We start from the raw sequence: 24,588 nt of genomic DNA, 5'->3' as shown, positions 1-24,588 counted from the left end.
ATCTCTAAGTATAAGAGATCTGAGACAAGGTTTAAAATGGAAGGAGTTTTTGAAAACACAGTAACAGGCTCATTTTATTAATTTAGAAGCAAATATAATTGATTTATCTTATTAAATTCAAAAATGTATTTTCTTTATTGTATGGGAGGTCCCTTTCTCTGTATTAGTGTTTTACCGCTCAGTAACAGTATTAAGGATGCCATTGTATAGTGCTGAATCACGTCAGAAAAACTGCATAGGTATGGTATTTCCTAAATGTAACAGAAGTAACAAGAGTTTTTTGAGGACTTCTATTAAGATCAGAATTTAACCCATTATCTTCTTAGATACCATGACAATAAGTGTCAATTAATACCACTGTTTTTACCATCCACTTTTAAATGTATACATACGTCCATTTAGGAAAAACAACAACAAAACTTCATTGTTCTCCATCCAGGATTTCCTGCCTGGTCTTCAAGAAAATGAATGTAATTTTATTGTATTTTATAACCTTTAAAATGCATGTCATGGCTTTCCAAAGGTTTCCATCTGTTACCAATGGAAAGGGTATTTTTATAGGTTTTTCAACTATATGTAGGTTATTCTATATAATTTAATAAATAATTATAATAAATTTAAGAGGAATAAGCTCAACAAAGACAATAAAATAAATTTTGTCTGACACCTGTTATAAATGTCTGTAAGGCTACACTATAAAAGCAACTATAGAGGAGATCAGCTTCAGCCTAAATAGGTGTCCTGTTGTAGGATTTATAAGTAACAGTTACTGATGAAACACTACACTTTTTCCCCAAAGCAGATGCAAAAGCACCTTATAAAAGATAACAACCTCTTTCTGACTGGTTGCTAATTAGATTGCATTTTTTATAATCCTGATGAATTATTTCAATATGAACGTATTACTCACACTACAGTAGATGGAATTCAGGTATAATTTCCAAAACCAAAAGAGAACTCATAAGACATTGGAGAAAATGAACTAAAAAGGATGTTTTGACAAGAACTTTGGGAGTTATTGACTTTGGGAGAGAATAAAGAACTTCCTGGGGATATTAACATTGGAATTGACAGCATCATTCAGCAATATGGAAGTTATTAAATGATCTTTGAAAGCTTGTGGGGTTTTTTTGTTTGTTTGTTTTTTCCCCCCACTGGAAGCTGCATGAAAATCCACAAACTAGGCTTAACAAAGAGAAATCAGAGAATAAAATGTGATTTGAATAAATAGATATCAAGGAAAGCTGAAATAAATCAGCAATTATTAGAAAACTGTTAACACTAAATATCGGTGCCACCTTGACTTTCAAAAGAAACGACATAAACAACTTTGGGATAGGTGAATATTATTTCCAATATATTTTCTTTATTTCCTTGTGCTTTTAGACCTTCTACAATACTGAACATTTTAGGAAGGGGGAAAATAGAACTGAAATATAAGAAAATCTAATTCTAGATTTGCTATAGGAAGAGACTAGACTGTGTGTATTTCATTCCTATCCCACTGGTTCATGCTTGCAATGTTTCAGGAGGTATAACTTCGATGATACAATTGGTTTCACATTCACAAACAAGATATTGAGTCAAACCAAAAAGTTAGCTTTATTGCTAGTAATTCAAATGCAAAATTGGAAAAGTAGAGGGTAGAGCTACAGATATTGATGAAACTGTGTGAGCAGGACATCTTGAACAATTATTTAACACCATTTCTTCACTGTCCTAAACAGCGACAACAGCCTCAATGTGTTTTAACAGGCAGACATAGCCCCCAAGAAATATCACAGATTTCAAAGGTTACCCAGAAAGAAGTTAAGATAAAGAGTGACACAATCTAATGCACAACAAATCTTAGAGATTATAAATCATAGTAAATGATTTTCTCTTTGTTCTTCACTTATCAGATGCCAGCTGAGCACCAAGTCAGATTATATACATGCATATAGAATGCTAATTTGGGGGTTAGAAGCTCTTTTCTTCAAATAAAGTGCCTACTGCAAAAACAGGACAACGTGCATCTTATGATATCATATTCAGTAATATTTATGAACTGAAAAAGGACTGCAAAAGCAGTATTTTCTTAATAAATAATTATATTATGAAAACTCCAAACTGTTAGTGAAAAATAACACCTGAAATTCTAAGAGAAGCTTACCTGGACCCCAAGGATCTCAGGATCAAGCCTCAAAAATTTAAACCAAAACAGATGGAACTTGAAGACCAGTAAGTGTTCTGTTTGAACGGATGTTTGGAGAGCTAAGGACTGATCCTCTGATATATATTTAATACTCATGTGTGAAGTAGAACTGCAACAGATAAGATCCCTATGAATATGGTATGGCTTCACAATACTTACTAGGTACAAGGCAAAGCTGGAGTCTAACTCCAGCTTTATAAACTAACTCCAGATGTTATAAATGAAACCAGGCAAAGAGTTGCACTAGAACTTCTGCATTGCATAGTATTCTAATGACAAGGAGGAAAAAGTTCTCTCTATATATATCTGCTAGTACCATGTGTAAAAGATAAAATACATTTTTTTTAAATAGGTTTGTAAGCATTTCAAATGCAAACACTCTCAATTGATTTTTTTTTATTTTTTTGTTACTGTTTTGATCTCCGCAAATATTTGGAGTACATATTTACCTCCCTAAATGATTGCAAATAAAAGTGGTGGCAAACTGCACCTCCAGCAAAGCAAATTACCAGCTTGCATGTGGAAGAATCATTCTGCTGCTGCATTTCCCAGGACTCTTCCAAGTCTGCTTTTAAAGTCATCAGTGTTCTCACTCTTCTAGTAATAAAAAAATATTATAGACTATACGCAGTACTGCAGAAGGACTGATTGAGTAGACCTGCTGGAGAGCAGAATGTATCAAAAGGCAGCCGTGACTCTACCAATTACCTGTCTGCTTTTGAAGTCTGTTAATCTTTTCATGTAATGGGAAAAAAATGTTAGCAAAGTACTATTGGTGTCTATATACAATTTTCTTCTCTTTCTTGATCTCAGTCATTCACATACACACATGAGAGTGTGCACATACATACATAGAGTTTCTCTTCCTTTGTTCAACTTTGATTATGACAGTTGTCAGCTGAAATTCTCCATAAGTATTTTTTCCAGTTAAAGAGTTAAAGTTTTTTTTTTTTTCTTTTGTCGTCTCAACCCCCCCCCCCCCCCCCCCCCCCCAAGGTATTTCATTTCTACAGGCTGGAAACTGGCAGAAACTGTTCTCAGTTGACATCCACAGAATTTCCCAATCCTATATTTTTCATTTTCAAAGTATTGTTGTAAAACCAGCTAAAGAGCTTTGAAAGAGAAACAGTCTTTACAGTTCTTCACTTCTTTTTTTTCTACTCATTGGCATTTTCTACTTAGAAATAAATGCTTTCATTAAGAAGAAATAGATTTTTTTTAGCTGACTAGAATCTTTCAGACAGTAATTTTAATGTACACCTTAATTCTAAGAAGTGACTTTCTTAAATAACATCTATTTGCTCTCTGAAAGCATGCTAACAGTCTCATACAACACACTCCATTAGCATGGAAATGGATTTTTTTTGTGTGTGTAATTTACTTTTCTGCCACTATATTACATTATAGTTGCAGTTATCAGAAAGAGCCAGGAAAACTCTTGTTGTACTTTAAACTGTGTAAGATTCCAGCTGTTTTTTTATTGTACTTCTAATGTGTGTTCTGACTAGCAACATATCTTGTAATAAATGTAAGAGTATACGTATGTCAACACAAATATATTTCAGATTTTCACATTTTAGAAATATTTTAAGAAATCAAAAGTCAAATTGAACTATTTTGCAAGAAGCATGTGAATATATGAGCATATCTGACAGACCCATTAGCATAATACTTAGAAGTTAAGCATTAATATTCCAGGAACGACGATGGAATAAAAATAAGAGTAGGTAAGCATCAGAATATTGTAGTATTCACCTCGAGCTATTTATTGATATTTTAAGAGTCTTTAATATGTATGTATCTTGGGATAAAAAGGTAGTAAATATATAGCTACATAACTAAAGATTTTTTTTTATTCTGTAAGATTGCTAAAAATTATATTTAATGCAAATATAAGTTCATATAACCTAATATTGGGTGCTAACCATAGTAAAGAATTACTCTATTTTGGAAAAAAAAAATACAAATGTTTTGAAGAAAATGTACTGAGAAATTGGTCTTTTCTATCACTGATCCTTGCTACTGTAATACAAATCCTGGAACCTAAAGTTGTCTCAGAGGCAGTTTTGGACATCCTAGAGTTTTCATAATAGTACAGTATGTCAACTCAGTCCTTTTTTTGTTGTTTCTGTCACATGTATCAGATTAGCCTGCCTAGGCTTCATGTCACCAAAAGAACTCCTACTTGCCAAGCTATAGCATTCAGGGTAATGCAATCAGCACTGGTGGGAACATATTGAGGCCCAGAAATCATAGAGATAAGCTGGACATATTCAGGAAGCCACCCAGATCACAAGTTTGTATGCAGAGCATTCACTATACCACTAAACAAAATAAAACGTTGTTCTATTGTTTCCTTTTCTTTTTTTCTTTATTTCTTATGGATACCCCCCCCCCCCCCCAGTGCAGGTTGAATCAGCTTTTTACGTAAATTAGACCAATTGCACCAGGCCCTTAATAGAGGAAATGTCTGACCATAACAGGGTTCATGAGCAAGAAGCACCTGGGTGCTCAGTCCTCCCATGATGGCAGCATCTCCAGGTGCTGCAAATTGCAAATGCTCATTCACTTGCTTCCTAGTCTATACTACAAGGTGGTGGATGCTTTCTGCTCCACTTGCAAAGTTGTTCCGTATTTCTGCCTGCTAGCTTTCCTAGAGATACTGTTGGCGCTGTCCTCACGTCATCCAAACTGACACTCCCTGTGTCAGTGACTCCCTCTAATTTATTATCACCAACAAATTTGTTTATATTGCATTCTACCATCACCCTGGTTATCAATGAAGATGTTGAACAGTGTGAGGCCTGGTACCCACCTCAGTGTACAATGCTCATTCACAGCTATCAGATAGATATAGAGATATTGGATCCTTGGAGCCCTTTTGAGCCCAAGTACAGTCAATTTTCAAGCCACTTAATCATCTATTCTTCTAGTTCAGTACATTTCTTTCAGCCCAGCCACTCCAGTTCAGTATTCATCCCATCCTTATATATCCTTATATTGCTTTCTTAGAGTTAGGCATCTAAATTGCACGTTAAGTATGTAAGCATTATCTTAGATTTCACTTCCTGAGTCAACTTGCTCGTTATGTGTTTCAAATTCCTATGTCACTTCTTTCTGACTCATAGATATCTCTGATGCTTAAATTTCTAAAGAAAACTGGAGCTGTGGCATTTCCATGTGAAATGTTGTTGAAATACCTCTGGGGAAAAGAAAGAAAAAAAAAATCATCCCTATTCCAAGAGATTACCCTCACTGATGAACTATGGGTATAAACAATGCTTTAACCTGCTTTGTACTGAGGGGGGCATACATATCACACTGCATGCAGCAGCAATTATGGTAAGTAATATCTCTTCTGAATTTTTCCATTAGCTAGGACATGAGTTAGATATATTAGGTCACATAGATTAAAGTTTATGAGGTACAGCTACTACCTGCAGATGTGTGAAATAAATAAATATCTAAAATAGAAGGCATTTCCAAATACCTGGTCTAAATGTAGAAAAACATTTCAATGTTGGGGTTTCTTGCGGTAAACAAGGTTTCAAGAACTTCTTCACTCTTCACCTTTAAAGAGAACAAGCTACTACATAATGTCTGCTGAGAGCTTTGCATCGGATTTAATAAAAGCAGAGTCGGGCTCTGTCTGTATGAAATGTTCAGCAGCTGGCAGGAAAAAAATGTTCCAGAATTGTCTGCTTTTGTTGACATTCTTGATATTTCTATTTCTGATACATATAAAGTTGCTGTGTATACATCATGTTCGTGCCACAAGCACTCTTAGGAGATGGAGCCAGAAGCACTCTCTCAAGCTTCATATGCCAAGATGAGAAAAATCAACTCAATTCCCAACACCTTGTAAAGCTGCCAAGGTCAGGAAAACCTCAAGTTATACGCTGCTTTAAGTGACAGTTGCATACATTAAAGATGTTTGTTACGGCAAGACATGTTTTTCATTTTCTGTTCATAGGGAACAAGTTGTTGATATAAACAGAAAATGAAAAAAATGTTATGTTAGCCTTCCTAAAGATCAATATATTTCTTTTCTCTTTCTGCACCTTTAAAATTTAATTACCTTTGAGCTTGTTCACTTTCAACCATATGGAAACTAATAAGAGACAGAGGAAAAAGTAACTTCCTTTTTTTTTTTTTTTTTTTTTTTGTCCTCTAACCAGTGCAGAGTGCTGTAAAAGCCATGGCACCCACCTTTTCAGGTCAATTCTCTATGCAGCTTCAGACTCCTGAGATCAGAAAGTTCAGTGTAATGTATTTTGAGATAGAATAAATAGTAGTTTCAGTGGAGCGTTCCCTTTAGCAATTTCAGAGGTTGGGAACTGTGTTACAAAGGAGAAAGTGAGATTTCTTGTAGTTCCTCTGACACAGACACAGAGAAGGAACATTATCAGAGGTAAAGTCAGAACTAGGGATTTGAGTGGGATGGAGACATCTTTATCAAACAGGCCTGAAGAGACTGAGAATGTCTCAAACCTCTGTATCATCCATATTTCCTCTCCTCCCAGCTCTAAGATGGCCACCTCTTCCACAGTGTCCCTACCACAGTCAATACAGCTTGGAAGACCTCAGTGGCTTGGGTTCAGCTTTTCATGTGTGCTGTTTTTTCTCACCACCATAACCCATTGGGAGCCTCTGATCTAGGCACCAGCTATTTATCTGCAGAGATACCTACAGATATCACACCAGCACAGCCCCAGAGCAGACACATACTTGTGCCCACACCTAGGAGCAGAAGCTCTGCAGGAACTCTGGGAAGAGCCCTGCCTTGTTCATCCCTTGCTTCTGGAGGTCAGACACTGGCGTGAAGCACACCTGAAAGAGAAATTAAAAACACTTGAATCTCCTTAGCCTTTTGGCATACTCTTCATACCATGTGACACAGTCCCAAATATGGAGCTTTGCAGCCTATTTAGAAAAGGGCTGCAAGCAGCCCCATAAAGTTGAAGCATTATGCAACCCAACCAAAAGACACTTGAATATAACCTTACAGACTAATACTACCATAGGCAGTCTACAGTGATTTTTTAAATCACTGTAATCAGGACCTTATTTCCTCAGTGCAGTCTACTGGAGTAGTCTGCAAAGTCCAGTGTGGTTTCAAAGGCTTTTTTCGTGATGCACTCCATTGACTGTAAGTCTTGTGCTACTCCTGACAAAGGAAAATGGCCTCACCTGGCAGTTCAGGCCAGGTCTGGTTTTGTGTTTACATCACAGTCTTGCCCAGGGACTGAGCAGCCAGGCAGTGTCAATAGCAGCCTTCTGGCAATGGTGGAAAGAGTGTACAGAAAGCAATGGAAGAAGCTTCCAGCCTGGAAGTCAGTGACCTTAGCAGTGTTGTAGTGATGACAGTCAGAGAGGGTGAGAGGGAGGCTCACACTTTCGAAGTGCTACTGTAGAAAAGTATGTAGAAAAGAGAAAAACTAACTTGTAATATAAGGACTTCACAAGTAGATGAAAACAGTATCAGCAAAAAGAGCATATTCATTTGTGAAAGGCTTGCGGGCCAGTTCTCTTACTTCTTTAAATCAGTATGTCTACACAGATTTCAATGGAACTACACTGATTTACCCCTGTTGGATATCTAGTTATTTCTACAGTAGAAGAAAGGCTTAATAAATATTATGGATTGTATTTTCACCCTGTATAAATTGTTGCTGTTCCCTTGGTATCAGTGGAGCTACGCTGAATTGCATCAGACGAAGGTCAGATTCAGCTATACCAAAGAGCATTCACTAAGTGCTTAGTGAGCTGTTGTTCAGCTTCCCCATATAGGCGCTCTCACTGGGCAAAGATCTGAGCTCACAGTGTGAAAAGGGCTGAAGGTAGTCTCCTAAAGGTATTTTAGGATTTTTATGGAACTTTGGTGCAGAATACATGCCATTTACTTATGCAAGTGTAGGCCTGTTCTATATAGAACAGTCTGATGACTGAAAAAGATATTACTTCTATTTAGCTCATTGTGTCTGACAGAATTATAGGGAAAAGAAGGAGGAGGAGGAGAAGGAGAAACAAGAGAAGGAGGAGAAGAATGCCAGTTCATCAAAGAAAAATTTGTTTATGGCTGTCAAAGTTTAAAAACCACATCAACTACTCAGTTTGAAAAAGCAGCAAAGGCTATTTGCAGATGTACTTGGGCACAAATGTTCTTCCCTTGTGACCTTATGTGAGCCTCAAATGTACTGACAAAACCACATTTCTCTGTCTCACTTCACAGATATATCGGAAAGAGTTAGGATCATTTCTGTAAACTTATGAAAACTCTGTGTTCTATCTTGAGATATTACTTGAGGAAGTCACTGATATATCGATGCCTGATGTTGCCGGTGTTAGCAAGATAAGACCTTTAATCCATCTGCTGAATGTTACTGTGCCAAAGATTAAGCAGCTTTTATGCCATCCCTCCCCCCCCCCCCCCCCCAAAAAAAAAAGGAGAAAAAAAAAAAGAAAGAAAAAAAAAAGGATTTAAAAAAAAAAAGAAAAAAAACAGATTAGTGTGCTGATGGATTAAGGAAGCTTCATTTTTGAAAATAAGCAAAAAGCAACAAGACATGCTGTTTTGTGTGTGTGTGTGTGTGTGTGTGTGTCAGTGCCACCTTCTGAAGCTTTAAAGACCACTTATCTCTCAAAGAACAGAATGGAAAAAGAAAAATGTGGGGCATTACTACCTATACAACTAGCATAACTTCACTTAGACCAAAAAAAGGACTTTATTCACCCTACCCAGAGGTGCAAGCTGTTAGCCTACTATCCTTATCATCGTCTGTTCTGAAAAGAAGAATATTGCCATGCATTTGAGAGTCCAGTTTGTTCTAACCTGCGAAAATCCAATACACTGTTGGATATCAGTGAGGTCGGGTCAGACTGAAACTAGTATAAGTAAGCATAGATTTGCTTGTTCTTTCAAAAGGCACTGAAGAAACTAATGTATTTTAGAAAGGAAAGTGGAATCTCAGGAAAGAGAGAGAAAAAAAAAAAACCATACTGCTGAGAATATTGACTTTAGGCACTGGTAATGGCCAAATGGAAATAAGTGAATGACCAGACAAGCTGATGAGGCAAATGTACATATTCAATCTGTAGAATACTTCCCATTGACTCTATTGACATCAAAGGTGCGGGATGGATGCACAGTGTTATGTGCATGAGAAACCTAGCAAAGTCTTACAAAATTTAAAATCCGGTGTTACTGATCCACTGTAGCCTTTCCCTGGTTTTGATTTTGACTTGTTGGAGATTCCTTTTTCAGTGTATTCATGTGAAGACACAGTATTTTTGAAAGAAACTGATCTTTTCTTGTTATCAAAATCTGAACTAATACAGAAGTACTGATTTCAATAGAGATACTACTGTGGATCCAGAGGAAGGACCAGCATTTTTCTCTGCTATTTCAGAGGACCTCTCAGTTACTGATGAGTTTTGCCCCGTATATTTCACCCTGGAGCAGTGAGCAAATATTTCACAGTGATACTGAGGCAGCAAACCAAGCAGATTTTTCACAAAAAGTCTGTCTGGATGAAGAAAATGCAAGCATCCTGATCCTCATTCATGTGTCTAGTGCATTGAGTGTTATATCCTAGATTTTAGAACTACATTTGGCATCTGAACGCTCACCAAAACTTAAAGAAGTTCAGAGTGAGATGTAGCTTTGATTGATTTTTAAAACTGCAGTCCAAGATATAGCACCTTTAACTTCCAGAATCAGTCACTGAAGAATAGAAAAGAAATGTATTTATTACATGTATGCTCTAAGTCAAATGTATGTTCCTTTTTCTACAAGTTCTTCTGGGTTTAAGAGAAATAGTAGTTGATAAGATATATAGCTATGGGATAAGTATGATAATGCATTAGAAATATCATATGCGAAGTCATTGCATTAATAGCATCACTTTACTTGAACATGTTTCATTCTCCTATTTTAATTTAATGTAGATTTAACATATCCAGCTTTTTCAACTGCCGCTGAGGTCAGACAGCAGGTTTCTTGTGGAGACTGGAGAAACTCCTGTGACCCCTTTAAGTCATAAGATAACTTTTGTTATATGATTATGCTTTAATAATATTATCTGTTTTAACATGAGTAGGTTTAATAATTTCAGTGATAGTGCACTGAAACCAGAGTGTAGCTATTATAATTTAAACTAAAAATATCATTTCTTTAATATAAAGTGAGATAAAAATACAAGGAAAAGTGAAATCTTAATACCTTTTGATTTTTTTTTCCTGTTGCTTTAAGCCTAGAGGAACACTTCAGACTGTAATTATTTTGTAAGGTGCTTGGACATTTCTATTGCTTGAAAAGACAGCAACTCATCTTTCTTAACTCTATAAAGTGATGCTGCAGTTTGCATTAATTGAAGTCTGCAGTAGTTACACATTTTATAATTAGCCCTATTATGGTTCATAGAGTTTAAATTTTCAGCTTTTGTTCTGCATCCAAACACAAAGAGTTCCCAAATAACAAAATACTCCAGTAAAATCCATTTAGATAGTAGTACACACTTGCTAAAGTTCACTAATATGAATTGTACTTCAGGACTAAGTATGGCCTTTCCAACATTCATATTCAAAGTGAGAAGACAATAAAAAGTCAACAGACCATGAACCCTCTGGAGCAGTCAAGAGTGATCCAAGAGGGACTAGTGTGGAACATACTATTTCATACTATTACAGGGGAAAAAGCTTTCCCTTGTGATAAACATATGAAAATCCGCACCAGAGTGTTCCAAAGTTCAATCAAAAACTCTAGGATACGAGTGAGTTATTGGAAGACACATTACCCTGTGGACATGTCACATGCAAAACCTGGGACATCCTGAAGTCATTTCTTAATTTTGTGCTTTCTGATTTTTCTTTTATCATGTCCTTATTTTCTTTTCTGGCTCCACAGTAAAGATTTTTTCAGCTCAGTGTATGTATGTATGTCCCTTTGTGTCATTAGTATTACAAAGTTGTTCCCATCAATGTTTGTCTTAAGATATGTTTACTTTGCATGCTTTAAGGTTAGCTTCAAGATCATCTTCCTAACATTTCAGCCACCCAGCTCTGCATTTTTGTTTTTCTATAAAAAAAAAAAAAAAAGGATGCTCCCCTCAGGCATATGAACTATATGACTTTGCTCTCTAATCTAAGATATGATAATTACACTGTCAATGTCAGTGTTTTTACCGACCTGCAAAGCTTCAGCACTAGTTATCATATTTTGCCACTTGACACTAGGTATTTGCTGAAATCAGCATAGGCAGAAATGAATGAAGTGTTTATATAGCAATCTGTCCAAATCTTGCAGCCATAAAACTATGACAACAGCAGCATAATATTCCCATTCAAAAACTAACTTTGAGGTCAGTCAGTGGCTGGCACCATAATTTACCAAAGAAGTGTTAGCCATGCTGATATACTTTGTGATATCATCAGCAACCACTGCATTTCATTACTAAGATAACAAAACTTGTTGGCAGCCTTAGTCACATGTTATCACTGGACACTAAAGGGATCATTACAAAGATATGCTGTCTTAATAGAAGCATAACTTCTGGGCTTCAGGGTTTTCTGATGGATTATGAGATCACTAAGTTTGTAGCAAAGTAATCAGTGGTCAATGGAATATCTGTAGGATATGAGCTTTTCTTAAATTTATTTTGTATTTGAATTTGCATTTGCAGTTTTCAAGATTATGCAGTAACGTATGCCGATAGCTGTCCTTAAATTTGTCTGTTAACACTACATCAAACTCAGTGCTGGGAGCAATATGACGACTCTAACTTATTTGAAAAAGAAAACAAACTATTTCATAAAATTTCTTTGTTTAATAAGATGAAACCTTCTTTTTCATCTGAAGGAACTGGATACTGCTGATCTACTAATTAGGATAGCCAAATGTCCATAGGATAGCCAATAGTCCATAAGTCAGAATAATTAATTGTGTCAACATTTTAGGAGGATTATGAAAGATCACTTAAAAGCTTTGTTTTTCCTCAAGATGCTTCATTTGAAAAATGAAAGCATAAAAAAGGCATAATAAATAAATAAATAAATAAAAATAAAAAAAATATCCGTCATAGCAAAGTTAGAACAGAATGTTGCTGGATTCCATAGGTCTTTTGACTTCTCTGCAAACTCGCTAGGCAAACAATTTAACAGAATTGGCAGGCATCATACCAGCATCTGCTGAATTCTACCACTCATTTGAGACTGATACTCTCTCTTTCATAAGCCAACTAGTTGGATAGATGTTTTTTTTGGAAAAGGTCAAAGAAGGGACATCTGATTATTCATTCTAAACTAGTACACTTTAATGTCTGTCAAAACCGTGACTTTATTTTGCTACCAGTGCTCCAAAATTTGTCACAAGCTGGTGTGTATACAGTGCCTTTGTTTAGAGTCACACTGCCCTAAACCTTGTAGTGCTTACATCTAACCTGTAGTATGAGATGCCATTAGTCTATCATGGTTGCACATGGCATAAAACATAAATACAGATATAGATTAAAACCTATAGAGGAAATCAATACATTCAGATATCCTCTAAAGTAAAGGGATATTTGTAAAAGCCATTATTTGCAACTCTACTACCTAATTAATAGATTTGGTGTCAGAAGATGAAACAGACGCTCTGCCTACCGAGTCATCTGACCTTGTGGAAATCTGTCCAGGTTGCGTTCTCTTCCAGTGAAACTGTAAGCAAGCCATGATTTTATGACCACTTGCAAAGTACTGATTAACAAGACATGGGAAAGGGTTCTTGTCTTGCTTCAGATAGCTTAAAGCCTATTACTGGCATGACAGTTCAATGCAGAAAGAAGTCAGGTCACCCATTGCTATTCCCACCTACCAGCTTTCTGAGCTAGGAGTTGTACTGTTTACAACCTACAATGAGGTTGAGGTACCTAGGAAAATCATTGCTTGAAATATTAAGCACTGAGGGTGTCTCAAACACCTATGCAATTTATGCATGGTGGTTTTGTGTTTGTTAGTTTTGTTATGTTGTTTGTTAGTTTTGTTATGTTGTTGTTGTTGCTGTTATTTTGTTTTGTTTTGGATTATTTTTCTTGGGGGGGTTCCCCCTTGAACTTAGTTTCCTAAGTTCCATCTAAATGTTATCTCCAAGATCCTTGGTATTTTCTCAGATAAGTCTCCTGATCTCCATGTTTATATAAATACCACTAAGCATCTTGAACAAATTAAGATAGTCAAGCTTATGGTGACGGTATTTGTTTAGAAATGAAGGTATAGGTACCTTAAAATTAAAGGTTGAATGATCTACTCACTGGAAGATCAAGGCTTACCTAACAAGTCTTTGCAGCCTTATTTGAAAATTGTAAATTCAATGATATTCACTTCTTAAGCTCAGTATGAAAAATAAACCTGACACTTACAAGATTCGGCTTTACCCTCTAGGATTCAAGCACTAGAACTAATGGAGTGATTTCCTGTTCTGCTGAAATAGGATAAGCTAATGTTCAGAGAGAGATCACTGTGCCTTCATCGAATTCTGAATATGATGTTTTTTATCCATGTGGATGAATGGCGGTGCAGGCTTATATTTTCTTGTGTTTCAAGTGTAATTCCATTACGTAACATCCAATATACAATGAAGTATATGTTTTTACAAAGAGTTACTTTATTAAATATATATATTTCACTTTAAAATAAATATGTCACTAATAACCTCTTTTGCCTTCTTCTCTCACAGGCAAAAACTGTTAATGCAATTAGTATAAAAATATTGAAAGCTACAGGATCACAGTTCTATTTCTAAAAGCAAGACCAAAGGCAGTGACATTTCAGTTTAAGGAGACAGTTATAGTGACATACCGTATGAGGAAACAAAAGCTCAAGCACATTTATTTGATGCGCCACATTTATATGTATTTATCATTTAATTTTTATCTGACTGATGATAAGCAAAGTTCTATAGGGAAAGAAAGGGTTAGTAGACTAAAACAATAATAGGAAAGTTCTTTGCATATTTTTCTTATAAACCCTACATTTTATTTTTAATTGTATCTGTCTATTCTTATATGAACTCACCATCCAACTCTGTAAATCCCAGATAAACGGTAGTAGCAGATGTTCAATATCTTGCAGGTCACATTCCCTACAGAGGAAGAAATATTGACAGGATTTCAGTATTTTTCATGTGTAACCCCTTTATATAAGTCCTAGAACAGAGGTGGAAAAAAACATCACTCAAGTAATCCTCTTTCACAAATGAAAGCAAAACACTTATAGTTAACTTGGCCTCTGTGGATAAATTATGACTTTGGAACAGAATCTTAACTAGCAATCAAAGCACAGTGGAAACTCTTATACTGATCATGATTTCTTATTATTCAGGAATTTGTATAACGCTAACAAGAAAACTGCTTGTCTATAAAGAGTGAACAATGCTTAAACACCTACCACTACCAACTTGGACACCATCTTATAATATCTAACAAAACACATATATTCATACCAGTTCCTAAGTATGAATTGGGTGAAGTGAAATCTCTTGAAAAATTAAATATGAATACACATTCTGAATACGTCTGTTACTTGCTTTTGAGTTGTAATACAAGTTTCCTGACAAAATTTGAATATGGATATTCAGTTGGTAATAGCAAAATCAGCTGTGGAATAAAAGAATTCACAGATGTTTACAAATAGTTTGGTTATTTTGCCTAATTGGTCTTTTTCTAAGCTATTAGACTTTGTATGGTCTAAATGAAATATATGTATGTATCCTATAGCATTGAAAAAAAAAAAAAGACAAAGACAAGCATAATATATGTACCAGATAAAATTAAGTATGAGCAGTTCCTTTACTCATACTAATAAAATAATAATTTATGCGTATACTGTTTAATAGGGACTGACAATGAGAAAATATATATTGTTAAAATGTTATTTCCACATGATGATAATCAAGAGGTACATCCAGTTGTTTGTGCAGATATGTTGCCTTATCATTAACCTCCAACTTCACTTCCTTGAACTTTAGCTTGCAGAGTCTCCAAGTCTATATATAGAAATCATTCTTGACATTGCATTTCTGAGAAGTTCACATATAGAGTGGCCTCTTGGGCATAACTCCACTTATGTGCTCTTTGCCTGTGAACATTTGTACACCCCTAAATTATCTAGGCCTTTTTTTTTTTTTTTTCTTTTTTCCCCTCTGGATACTTATTTCATGGACAAGATTGTGAGTAATGAAAAAGTGTGATTTTCGATTTATTTTTTTTTTAATTTCAGTAATTATTTTCCAGTAGAATTCTTAACCCATAAAATAGCTACTTCACATATGAAATGTGTCTGTATTATTGCTTTCTTTAAATGCACTAATACATACAGGAATGTTATTGTTCAACCTACAAGATATAATTTCCCCATAGAGAGATTTTTAAATGAAATACATAGGTTGCAGTCATTCTTTATGACAATCCAGTGACATTTCAGTGACAAAGGAAGTTAACATCATGAATATTTTTGTATGCCTGGCAATATTGTCCACTATTTGTAATAGAGCACTAAAGCATTGATCTTGAGCATTTGTAGCCCAGGGATACATATTTTTCAAAGAAACTCTTTGGTCATGTTGAATAATTTCTATTCTACCTACAGTATCTGATTTGCTTTAGAGGCACTTACAGCTGTGTCAGTAAAACTGAGATTGATTAGGACCACAGCATAGGAATACATAAAGCATGAAACCATGTAGTACATTGTCTTAACCGTTTTATCCTTTAGATTGTTTTCTTTCACTTAATTTGTTTTCACCTAGATAAAAATCAAACCAATCCATACAAGACTTCTTAACCCTAGTCTCAATCTGCCCTCCAATTAATTCCTTCTTCAACAATTTATCCAGCTCCCTCTTCAGTTAATTTAAACTTCTTGTTAGAGAATCTTTGACATATTCCATATTTCAACAATGTGGTTATAGACAGGTCAATGTCTTATTTAACTACATCCTATGACCTTTTGGTTCTGGACTAGTCACTGATTCAAACTCTGTTTTTCTGACCAGTCTGTTCTCCTACTCTCAGAATTTAAAACACTTCCAATTAGTCACTGTTTAATTGCAACCAGTAAAGGCAAAATTTGTCAAATGAGAGAATGTGCCTTCAAACAAACCAAAAAGTAACATTTTTGAAAAAGAAACTTTCTGCTTTCTTAAGCAGAAAAATACACTTAAAGACACAGTTTACTTTGCCTATGTAAGGTATCCATCAATAGATTTTTTTCCCCCACTGTGTTCCAACTGTGCTTTAAATCTCAGCTTGTTTTGTTGCAAGTGTCACATGGCTTACAGCTTAGCAGCATCTGAATTCATGATACATTAATATTGAGATGAAAGATGTAAGGTTAGGTCCATCATATAACTAGAAAAATTATGTTTTCTTAGTCATAAGAATTAAATTTATAACTAGTAAATTCCAAAGGTAACAACATTGTAATAGGGAAAAAAAAAAAAAATCTTGATTGGTTGGTTGGTTGGTTTTGTAAAGCCTTATTATTCATTATTTCCAAAAACTTGATTTGCATGATAACATTCTTGGAAAATTCCAAACAATATTTTGGAGATCACGAAACAGAACAACACCCATGGAAAAGAAAATAACTGGGTGAGTAAAAAAAACAACAGAGTGAAAACTAGGAATGAAATGCAGGAATAGGGAGAATAAAATTAGATAAAAAAAAAAAAGGATTTACAAAAAAAATGGACCATGACTAATGAAGAACAAACTAGCAGAAAGACTGTCTGAGACACAGAAGTTTAAAATAAGAATAATAGAAGCTAAATAGAAGCTAAACGTGTGTAAGAAGCTCAAAAGCTTTAAAACTGCTGAAAGGCATATGCTGAGTGAATTGCCGTATTGTTTTGTTTCCAGAAAGGTGATTATCTTCTTTAAATTATGCATTCCAAATAATCTTAGATGAACTAGCCATAACAAAAGTCACTCTCACAACACTCCTATTTCTTGGTACAATCCCACAAACTCCTTTGTTACCAGTTTTCACAATATGAACATCGTCCATCTGAATAAAAAGAATTGAGAACCACTTTCAACCCTAACTGCTGCCTCAGCTCTATTTCCCTTAGCTTAGTGAAGGTGCCAGGTACTATTACCAGTTTAAATTTCTTTTGTGCAGTGTCAGCCTTGTTTGTTTGCATGTTGGATTTCCATTCTGCAGGGAGCCACAGCTCTGTAATAATCTGTTCTTAGTCAAGCGTGCTGCCAGTTGAGCAAGTGTAGTTGAAGTCCAGCATGGCTGAAGAGTGACCTTTTGACTGAGCCTAAAGGCAAAAAAAGAACTATACTCAATATAGAAGTAGGATTTGGCTATCCAGAAAAATATAAATGCTTCTCCTTCTTCTTTTATGACTTCAGGCTTTTTGATTCTCATACTTATTACATCTATCAGTATTCATTAACTATGTTCTTCAGAGATTTCCCCATTCCTAATTTATATGGCGTTGGCATGGTGCTCATGAATGTGCCCTTTTCCTTTGGCTGGATAATCTCATATACAAGTGAGTATTCAACTACAGTCTTCTACAGTCTTTAAAAAAACAATTTACAGACCTGCCTTGTAGTCCAGATCTGTCTGCTTCTGTCCATATTCAATTCATGTCCTCTTCCTTCAGTTTTCTTTTGTGGCAGGCTTTATAAAACATGGCATGGTTAAAATACAAAGTTTAGCTGTTTTCCCTCAAAGATAATCCTTTGATCTACCTGCGGTATGAAAGGTAGCAGCATCATCCTTTGTCTATACCACCAAGTTGAGACTATACAAGTCTTAGGGAGTTTTGTTTTGTTTTGTTTTAATGTCAAACCACTCTCTACTGGGCCCTGAACTAGTCCTATGCTCTTTACCAGTCTCTTTTAAATCAAATTTTGTTAAATGCAGATGGGACATATACTCATGTATACAGTACATAGATAAATGTGTATGATACAAGATAAATACAATTTCTTCCATGACATAATTAACTTATCTCTTCTAATCTTTGTTAACTGCAGTTTTACCATACGTTAGCAAAAAGTGTTTTGTTGTTAATTATCAGCATGATAATCTCTGGAAAACCAGGAAGACACTAAAAATCTTCCATCAAAACTAATACACTTACCTAATTAAAACAATTAATATCCATTTATACAGTTTTCTTTTCCAAATATCAGCACTTTAAAATCTCTGTTTCCCCTCCCCTAAAAAAATTTTGTCTGAAGTCTTTGATGAACAATTAACATCAGAATGATTTTTGAATCAACTTTTCTTGTAGTATGTGGGTTTGTTTTACTTGAGCTGTACTCTGCTCTGAAAGCTTGGGCATTATCCTGTTCTTACTAATTTCATTCTCAAGAAAATCTACATCAGAGTGAAGGCCGAATACAAAAATGTTATTAATGTAATATTAATTAAATTTTAAATTTATTTAAATATTTTAAAATTAAATTAATTAAATTTGTTCTGTACTGTGAAGTGCTCTAGTATTACAATCATTCATGCTAGTGATAAAGCTTGTTCATGATATTTATGTAAATACATTTCTCTCAGGTTCTATTTGTCTCCAGAATTCGTTTTTCCTTTACAAGAGAATCCTCTTGAGATGTCACATACCATAACATAAAACACAGCTTAAAACCTATCAAGATAAAATGAATATAAAGAAAATAATCTTGAAAACAGCATCAACATGGTCCAACACCCTCAGTAAAGATCAATACTGCAATACTGCGCCTGCTAGTAGCAGGCAGGCAATACTTCAAATACTTCAGCTTTACGTAATTCACTCACTGTTCTGCTTTTTTTTTTTTTTTTTTTTTTTTTAAAGCTATTAGCATGGCAAAATTCCAGAAAGTCCATTTCTTGTTCCAGATGCTTCATGTCACTATCTGTTCATACTTGATTTACATTTACAATTCCTTCATCTGCTGTACAGGTTTCTCTGTGTCTATCATAAGTTACTGCACTTACTTCTACTTCTTTCTGTTGCAACAGAGTTATCAAGACAGGCTTTTATGTGAAATAGTTTCCTCTACAGCATTCCTCAGTAATTTTCTCCCATCTCATCCACTTCCTAAAACTAACTGTTAGCATACACAGAATATTGTTTCTCCTTCAAGTTAAGCTGTCCAGACATTTACCTTTGTCAAAACAACAAAGTTTTCTCAAATCCATTGAAACGTGTGATACACTCAATCCTGAACAGTTACACAATATACTGAAATATAAAGGAGATAAGAAATCTGGATATCTCTCCAGTCCTTTTTTTTTTTTTTTTTTTTTTTTTCCTGCTGATTTCTTACATACCTCTGTTTCACAGTAGCGGGTTTTAAAATTGCTTTTCTTTCTATACATAAGACATGCTTCTGTCTTGAAGAGTGATGGCCACAGTAGGAATATGAAAAACATGACAAATGAAGTTTAGGACAAGGAACCTAATACCAAACAATATATTTGATATGTATCTACCACAGTCCACTACGTAGTAAAGACAGAGACAGTATAGTAGAAAGTTAATGAGCTAACAAGTACATCTTGTATTGACATTTCAAACAAAAGCATTAGCCTGAATTATTTTTTTTTCTTCTAAGGTTTTAAGCAAATGCATTTTAAATGCAGTTTTCAGTGAGAGCATTAATTCTTCTAGAGAGCTATCCCCCAGTTCCTCCCCTCCCCCCTCCCCCTCCCCCCCCCCCCCGTTGCAGCAAAAGCTGGGCTAGAGCCACTGAAATGTTAACATCAATTATGAAAAGAGGGTTTTACAAGTAATTAAAACTAATACTTACATCTTATTTCTCAAGTATATGTCAATGGGATATCATTAGATGTAATACATGGAACAGGATAGAGGTAAATAATGTATATGTAGATACATTCATTAGCCAGAGACTTAACTGAATGTGAAAACCTGCTGACTTCAATGATATTCAGTGGCATGCCTGCAAGTGGTGAAAACTGAGAGCACATACCCAGTCTAAAAATGCAGGAAATAACTCAGTTGAAACACTTGTTATGAAAAAAACGGAAACAACAGCCATCAAATGTTGATTGAACGCTACAGACTCAGACATTAGTGTATTGCAGGCTTCCGAGCTACTCTTTTGAACTAGGCACCTTTCCTATCTGATTAAAGATAATCTCTTTATTTCTGTTTTGTAAACTTTTGTCTTCATTTTTTTAATTGGCATAAAACACCATGGTCTTTCGCCAAAGAGTAAACTTCAAGTATTTGTATATTTTTGTGTTTATAAATATGCAGTTCTATACACCTCAGTGCAAATTGCTTGGGAAAATTTAATTGCTCAGTCATTAAAAATGTGAAAATCTGGATCAAATGTAGTAATAAACTAAAATAAACTAAATAGATAAACTTTTCATAAGAAATGCATGACTATAGTTTTCAGAAAATTTGTATTTAAGGTGTTCTGTGCCCAGTAATATCCCAATGCCATCCTGAGCAAGGGAACTTTATATATATAACCTTGTTATGTTATACTAGTGAACTATGTGACTGTCAGTATGTTTACATAATTGATCATGCAAGCTGCACTTCAGTTCCCAGTGACTGCCTGTTATGTCAGTTCCTTCAACACTATGATGTGAAGAGAGTTAAAAATGACAGCAGACAACACAGTTGCTTTAGGGTGAAAGATTTGAAAAAGATCAGAATAAATGTTTCTTGAAGCTAGCTGTGAGCATATAGAAGGCTATATTTCCTTACATTAAAATTGTACTACATAGTTTTCATATCACTGATGACTTATATAGAAACAATAAGATAATATGTCAATAGAATTTAAATGCTTAGATTTGAGTTTGGAAAATGGCTTTTATATACATATATATATATATATATATATACTTCATATGTATATACTTTAAAAGAATCCATTCTAATGGTAAGGCTACAGTTCAAGGTGTTTATCAGAATCATTGCAAATGATCAGACTGGGTTAACATTATTTGTTTAACCCTTGCTGTTTCTTCATCTGGAATGATGAGATCAGAACAGTGGGAAATATTATTGTCCAGCCAATCTCACAACTCGTTCCATTTTTCTTGTATTGGGACATCTGGAACTCTGGCCACCAATACTGACTGCAATATCCCAGCTGAAAATCATACCTAATGCACATTGTTAGGTTGTGCAAATGTGAAAGTGTATTCAACCAGCGTGGGACTAGAATAGCTATGCAAATTGCCCTCTCAACCACACAGTGACATGGCAAGGTTTAAATGAAGGTTCAGCATGGGCTTTAGGCTTTCTGTGGTCATTGTATCTCTGTAAACACACAGGTTTGTCAGAGAAGACAGTAGCAAACACATATTTTCTAAAATAACTGTTTACCCTGAAAAATGGATAGTTGGAGTGAGCACATGCAGAAACCATAAAATATTAACACTTTGTGGCTAGTTTACATGTAAGATATAGCTAATTATTGCCAGGGGTTACACACTGGTAAAATTACAGAACACATATGGTACACAGAAGAGGAAAAATGAGAAGTTGTACATGGATAATGACAAGCCAGTGGTAAGCCAAAGCAAGATGAAGCAGTGAAACAGCTCCCCTCCTACACACAGCTTTCAACTACAATAGGAGACAAGCCATTCTGCTTCCTTCCTGTTATTACTTTTGCCAACAAATAAAACAAACTTTCTGTGATGTAAGCCCTCCCAGGGCATCATATGGTGCCCTACATTGCCAGGGCTGGACAGGACGGGGCTGCTGGGTGAAAGAGGGGCTAGGGGCCATTAGGTGGTAGGGCACTCCCTTGCCCTCACAGGCACTGAACAGGCAGTGGGCAGCTGGGCCTGGTACGTGGCCAGAGCAGCCCAGAGTCCCATGGGCCTGGGGCGGTTGGTAGCCACCAGGCAGGTCAGAGGCCTCACTGGGAAGCCCAAGCAGGGATGTACCCGCAAGGCCCAAGGCTGAGCACAAGCCTGGCTGCAGCGAGCCCCTGGCAGGCGTCAGGGGTGAGAGCCAGGGCCTTGGTGAGGCTACAGGGTGAAGGAGGGGAGCTGCAGGTAGAAGCAGTGAGGAGTTTTTATTTGTTTATGGTTTTTTATGAGCAGCCACAGCTACACTTATGATTACAGGAAGTTTGAAACGGTTTTACACTTTTTGAAGTATTTCTGTTGGACGAGATTCGATTCCCACCAGCCCATTCCTCAAACATTGCCATTATTCTTCCTCATAACACTGTAAGATAAGAGGGCAAGGCAGCTGTCATGTTCAGTAAATAAGTAGAGATAATTTAGATTATTTACCTAAATATTACTGCATTTATAGAACCATTATTTTTTGATAATATTAAACAAGAGCTAAATATATGAAGTTTCTATGCATAGCTCCCTCGGGGATATACACATAGGAGTTTCTAGATGAAACTCAGAAAACCGCCTTAATTCTTCTTTTATATTTTGCAGCTATGGAGAAATGACTTATTGTATATGAATAACAGAAATGCTAACAATTCTGTTACACAGCAAATGTCCTAAAACTAAACACTGAAAGTAAGTCAAAAGACATGTCAGCAGCTTCTTATAAATATCTATAGTTTCTTCATGTCAGGAGTAGAAAGCGAAAACTTCTCTTTCTCTTCTTTTTCTTTTTTTGTTAATCATTGAAGCTTTTTCTCTCTAAATAGAATGCTAACTATCTGCATTAATTAAGGGAATTATCCTATTCCTGTTTCCCTGTTCAAGCATTGGCAGCTCTTGTAATATGCTAAACCTTCGATGAGGCCCATCAGTTTTGATTGCAGTATAAGAGTGTAGTCTTTCCCTTAGTCACTAATTAGTTTTATTCATATAGACACATTTCGACCATGCAGGTAGAATAGAGTAAAATGTGTATTTGATCCCTTTTTTGTAGTCTTAAGAGCAGATTAGTATAAATAACACTGTTCATCAATTTAGTTTCTTCTATTTACTTGATTGGCTGGTGTTTGAAGACCTGGAGTGGCATTAGTGCCGAACATGTGCTTTCTTAATTAATTATCTATAATTTTAAACTTTCTACTCCCTATTTCAAGAGTTTGAATCTATATACTAATTTAAACCACATATATTCTTATATTTCTATTCTTAAAGGATGTGTTTATGTTTCAGACATCAAATAGGCAACGCACCATAAGTTTTAAAAAATATTGTATAATAAATTTGAAATTCCAAGGAACCGCCAGGCCTCTCATTGCATTCCCTTCAGGGAGATACCCAGCAGTCATTGCCAGCCCTCTACTACATAGCACTGAAGGGGGAAAGAACATCAACAATGGAATTTACCAATCCATAAGTGTACTGTGTCTGGCTGGGATGAAGTTAATTTTCCCTGCAGCAGCCCATACGGTGCTGTAGCTAGAACACCACTGGTATCACACCAGTGCTTTGTCTATTGCTGAGCAATGCTGGCACAGCATTAAGACTCCCTCCAAACCCCCCTAGAGCCAGTAGGCTGGAGATGGGCAAGACACTGGGAGGGGACATCACCAGGGAAGCTGACCAAAACCAACCAAAGAGATATTCTATACTTTGTGGTGTCACACTCAGCTATAAAAGGTGGGAAAGGGAAAGGAGAGGGAGGACTCTCCTTATGAAGATGTCCGTCCTCCCAAACAATCACTACGCTTATTGAGGCCCTGCTTCCCAGGCTGAATACTGCTCATTGATTGGAAGTATAGAATTTTTTTTCTCTCTCTGTGTGCTTCCGCACAGCCCTTGCTTGTTTTTTTCCCTCTTCTTTTTCCCTTTGATTAAATTGTCTTTGTCTCAACCTGCGAGCCTTTTTTTTTCCTTTCCAGCATAATTCCTTCTCCCCCTCTGAGGAGGGGGAGAGAGAGAGCGGTTGTGATGGAGTTTAGCTACCCAGCAAGGTAAAGTGACCACAATGAGCCAAACAGACACCAAGTTTATGTGCTTCGCTTGGAACCTCAGTAAAAATGCAGAATTGCTCCCTTGGCTAAGGTTCTCTTCGTCTCTGCCTTCTATCAGTACGTGATGAGATAAATAGTGTATCTTCTCCAATATACTGACTGATTTTTTAAAGCAATACTGCTAAGGCCTCCAAGCCATTCCAGATCTTCAAGGCTATGGCTGGCAATGCTGATGAGAAAAGCTGCACTCGCCTTTTGTGGGAATGGGCAGCAGAGCTTGGAGGACCTGAGGCAGCAGTATGCAGAAGCTGCCTTGTATAAAAAACACCAAATTCATCCTTTCTGCAGACATATCCAGGCTAGAATTTATTTATTTATTTATTTATTTATTTATTTATTTATTTATTTATTTATTTATTTAACTCTTCTTCCCCAAGGAAGAGAAAAGAGAAGAACAGCCCCAAAGGATGGAGGGTAAGATGCTCAGAGCAGGTGGGCACAACCTGGGAG

The 24,588-nt window shown here is 35.9% G+C and overlaps 1 long non-coding RNA gene across 1 annotated transcript; it reads right to left on the bottom strand.

The window, feature by feature from the left end:
* Nucleotides 1-4,605: 4,605 nt before the first annotated feature.
* On the bottom strand, nucleotides 4,606-20,266 carry LOC308188165. The gene is made up of 6 exons (XR_013945197.1): nucleotides 19,990-20,266; nucleotides 19,511-19,573; nucleotides 17,782-17,860; nucleotides 17,325-17,492; nucleotides 14,243-14,309; nucleotides 4,606-7,024 (listed from the first exon to the last, which is right to left on the bottom strand). It is a non-coding gene; the product is annotated as an uncharacterized lncRNA (long non-coding RNA).
* Between the last annotated feature and the right edge of the window lie 4,322 nt (nucleotides 20,267-24,588).

Source organism: Anser brachyrhynchus, assembly GCF_964034855.1.
Source record: "Anser brachyrhynchus genome assembly, chromosome: 1".
In the NCBI taxonomy this organism is placed as follows: domain Eukaryota; kingdom Metazoa; phylum Chordata; class Aves; order Anseriformes; family Anatidae; genus Anser; species Anser brachyrhynchus.
Note: the sequence above shows the minus strand (reverse complement) of the source record. Positions and strands in the feature narration are given on the sequence as shown.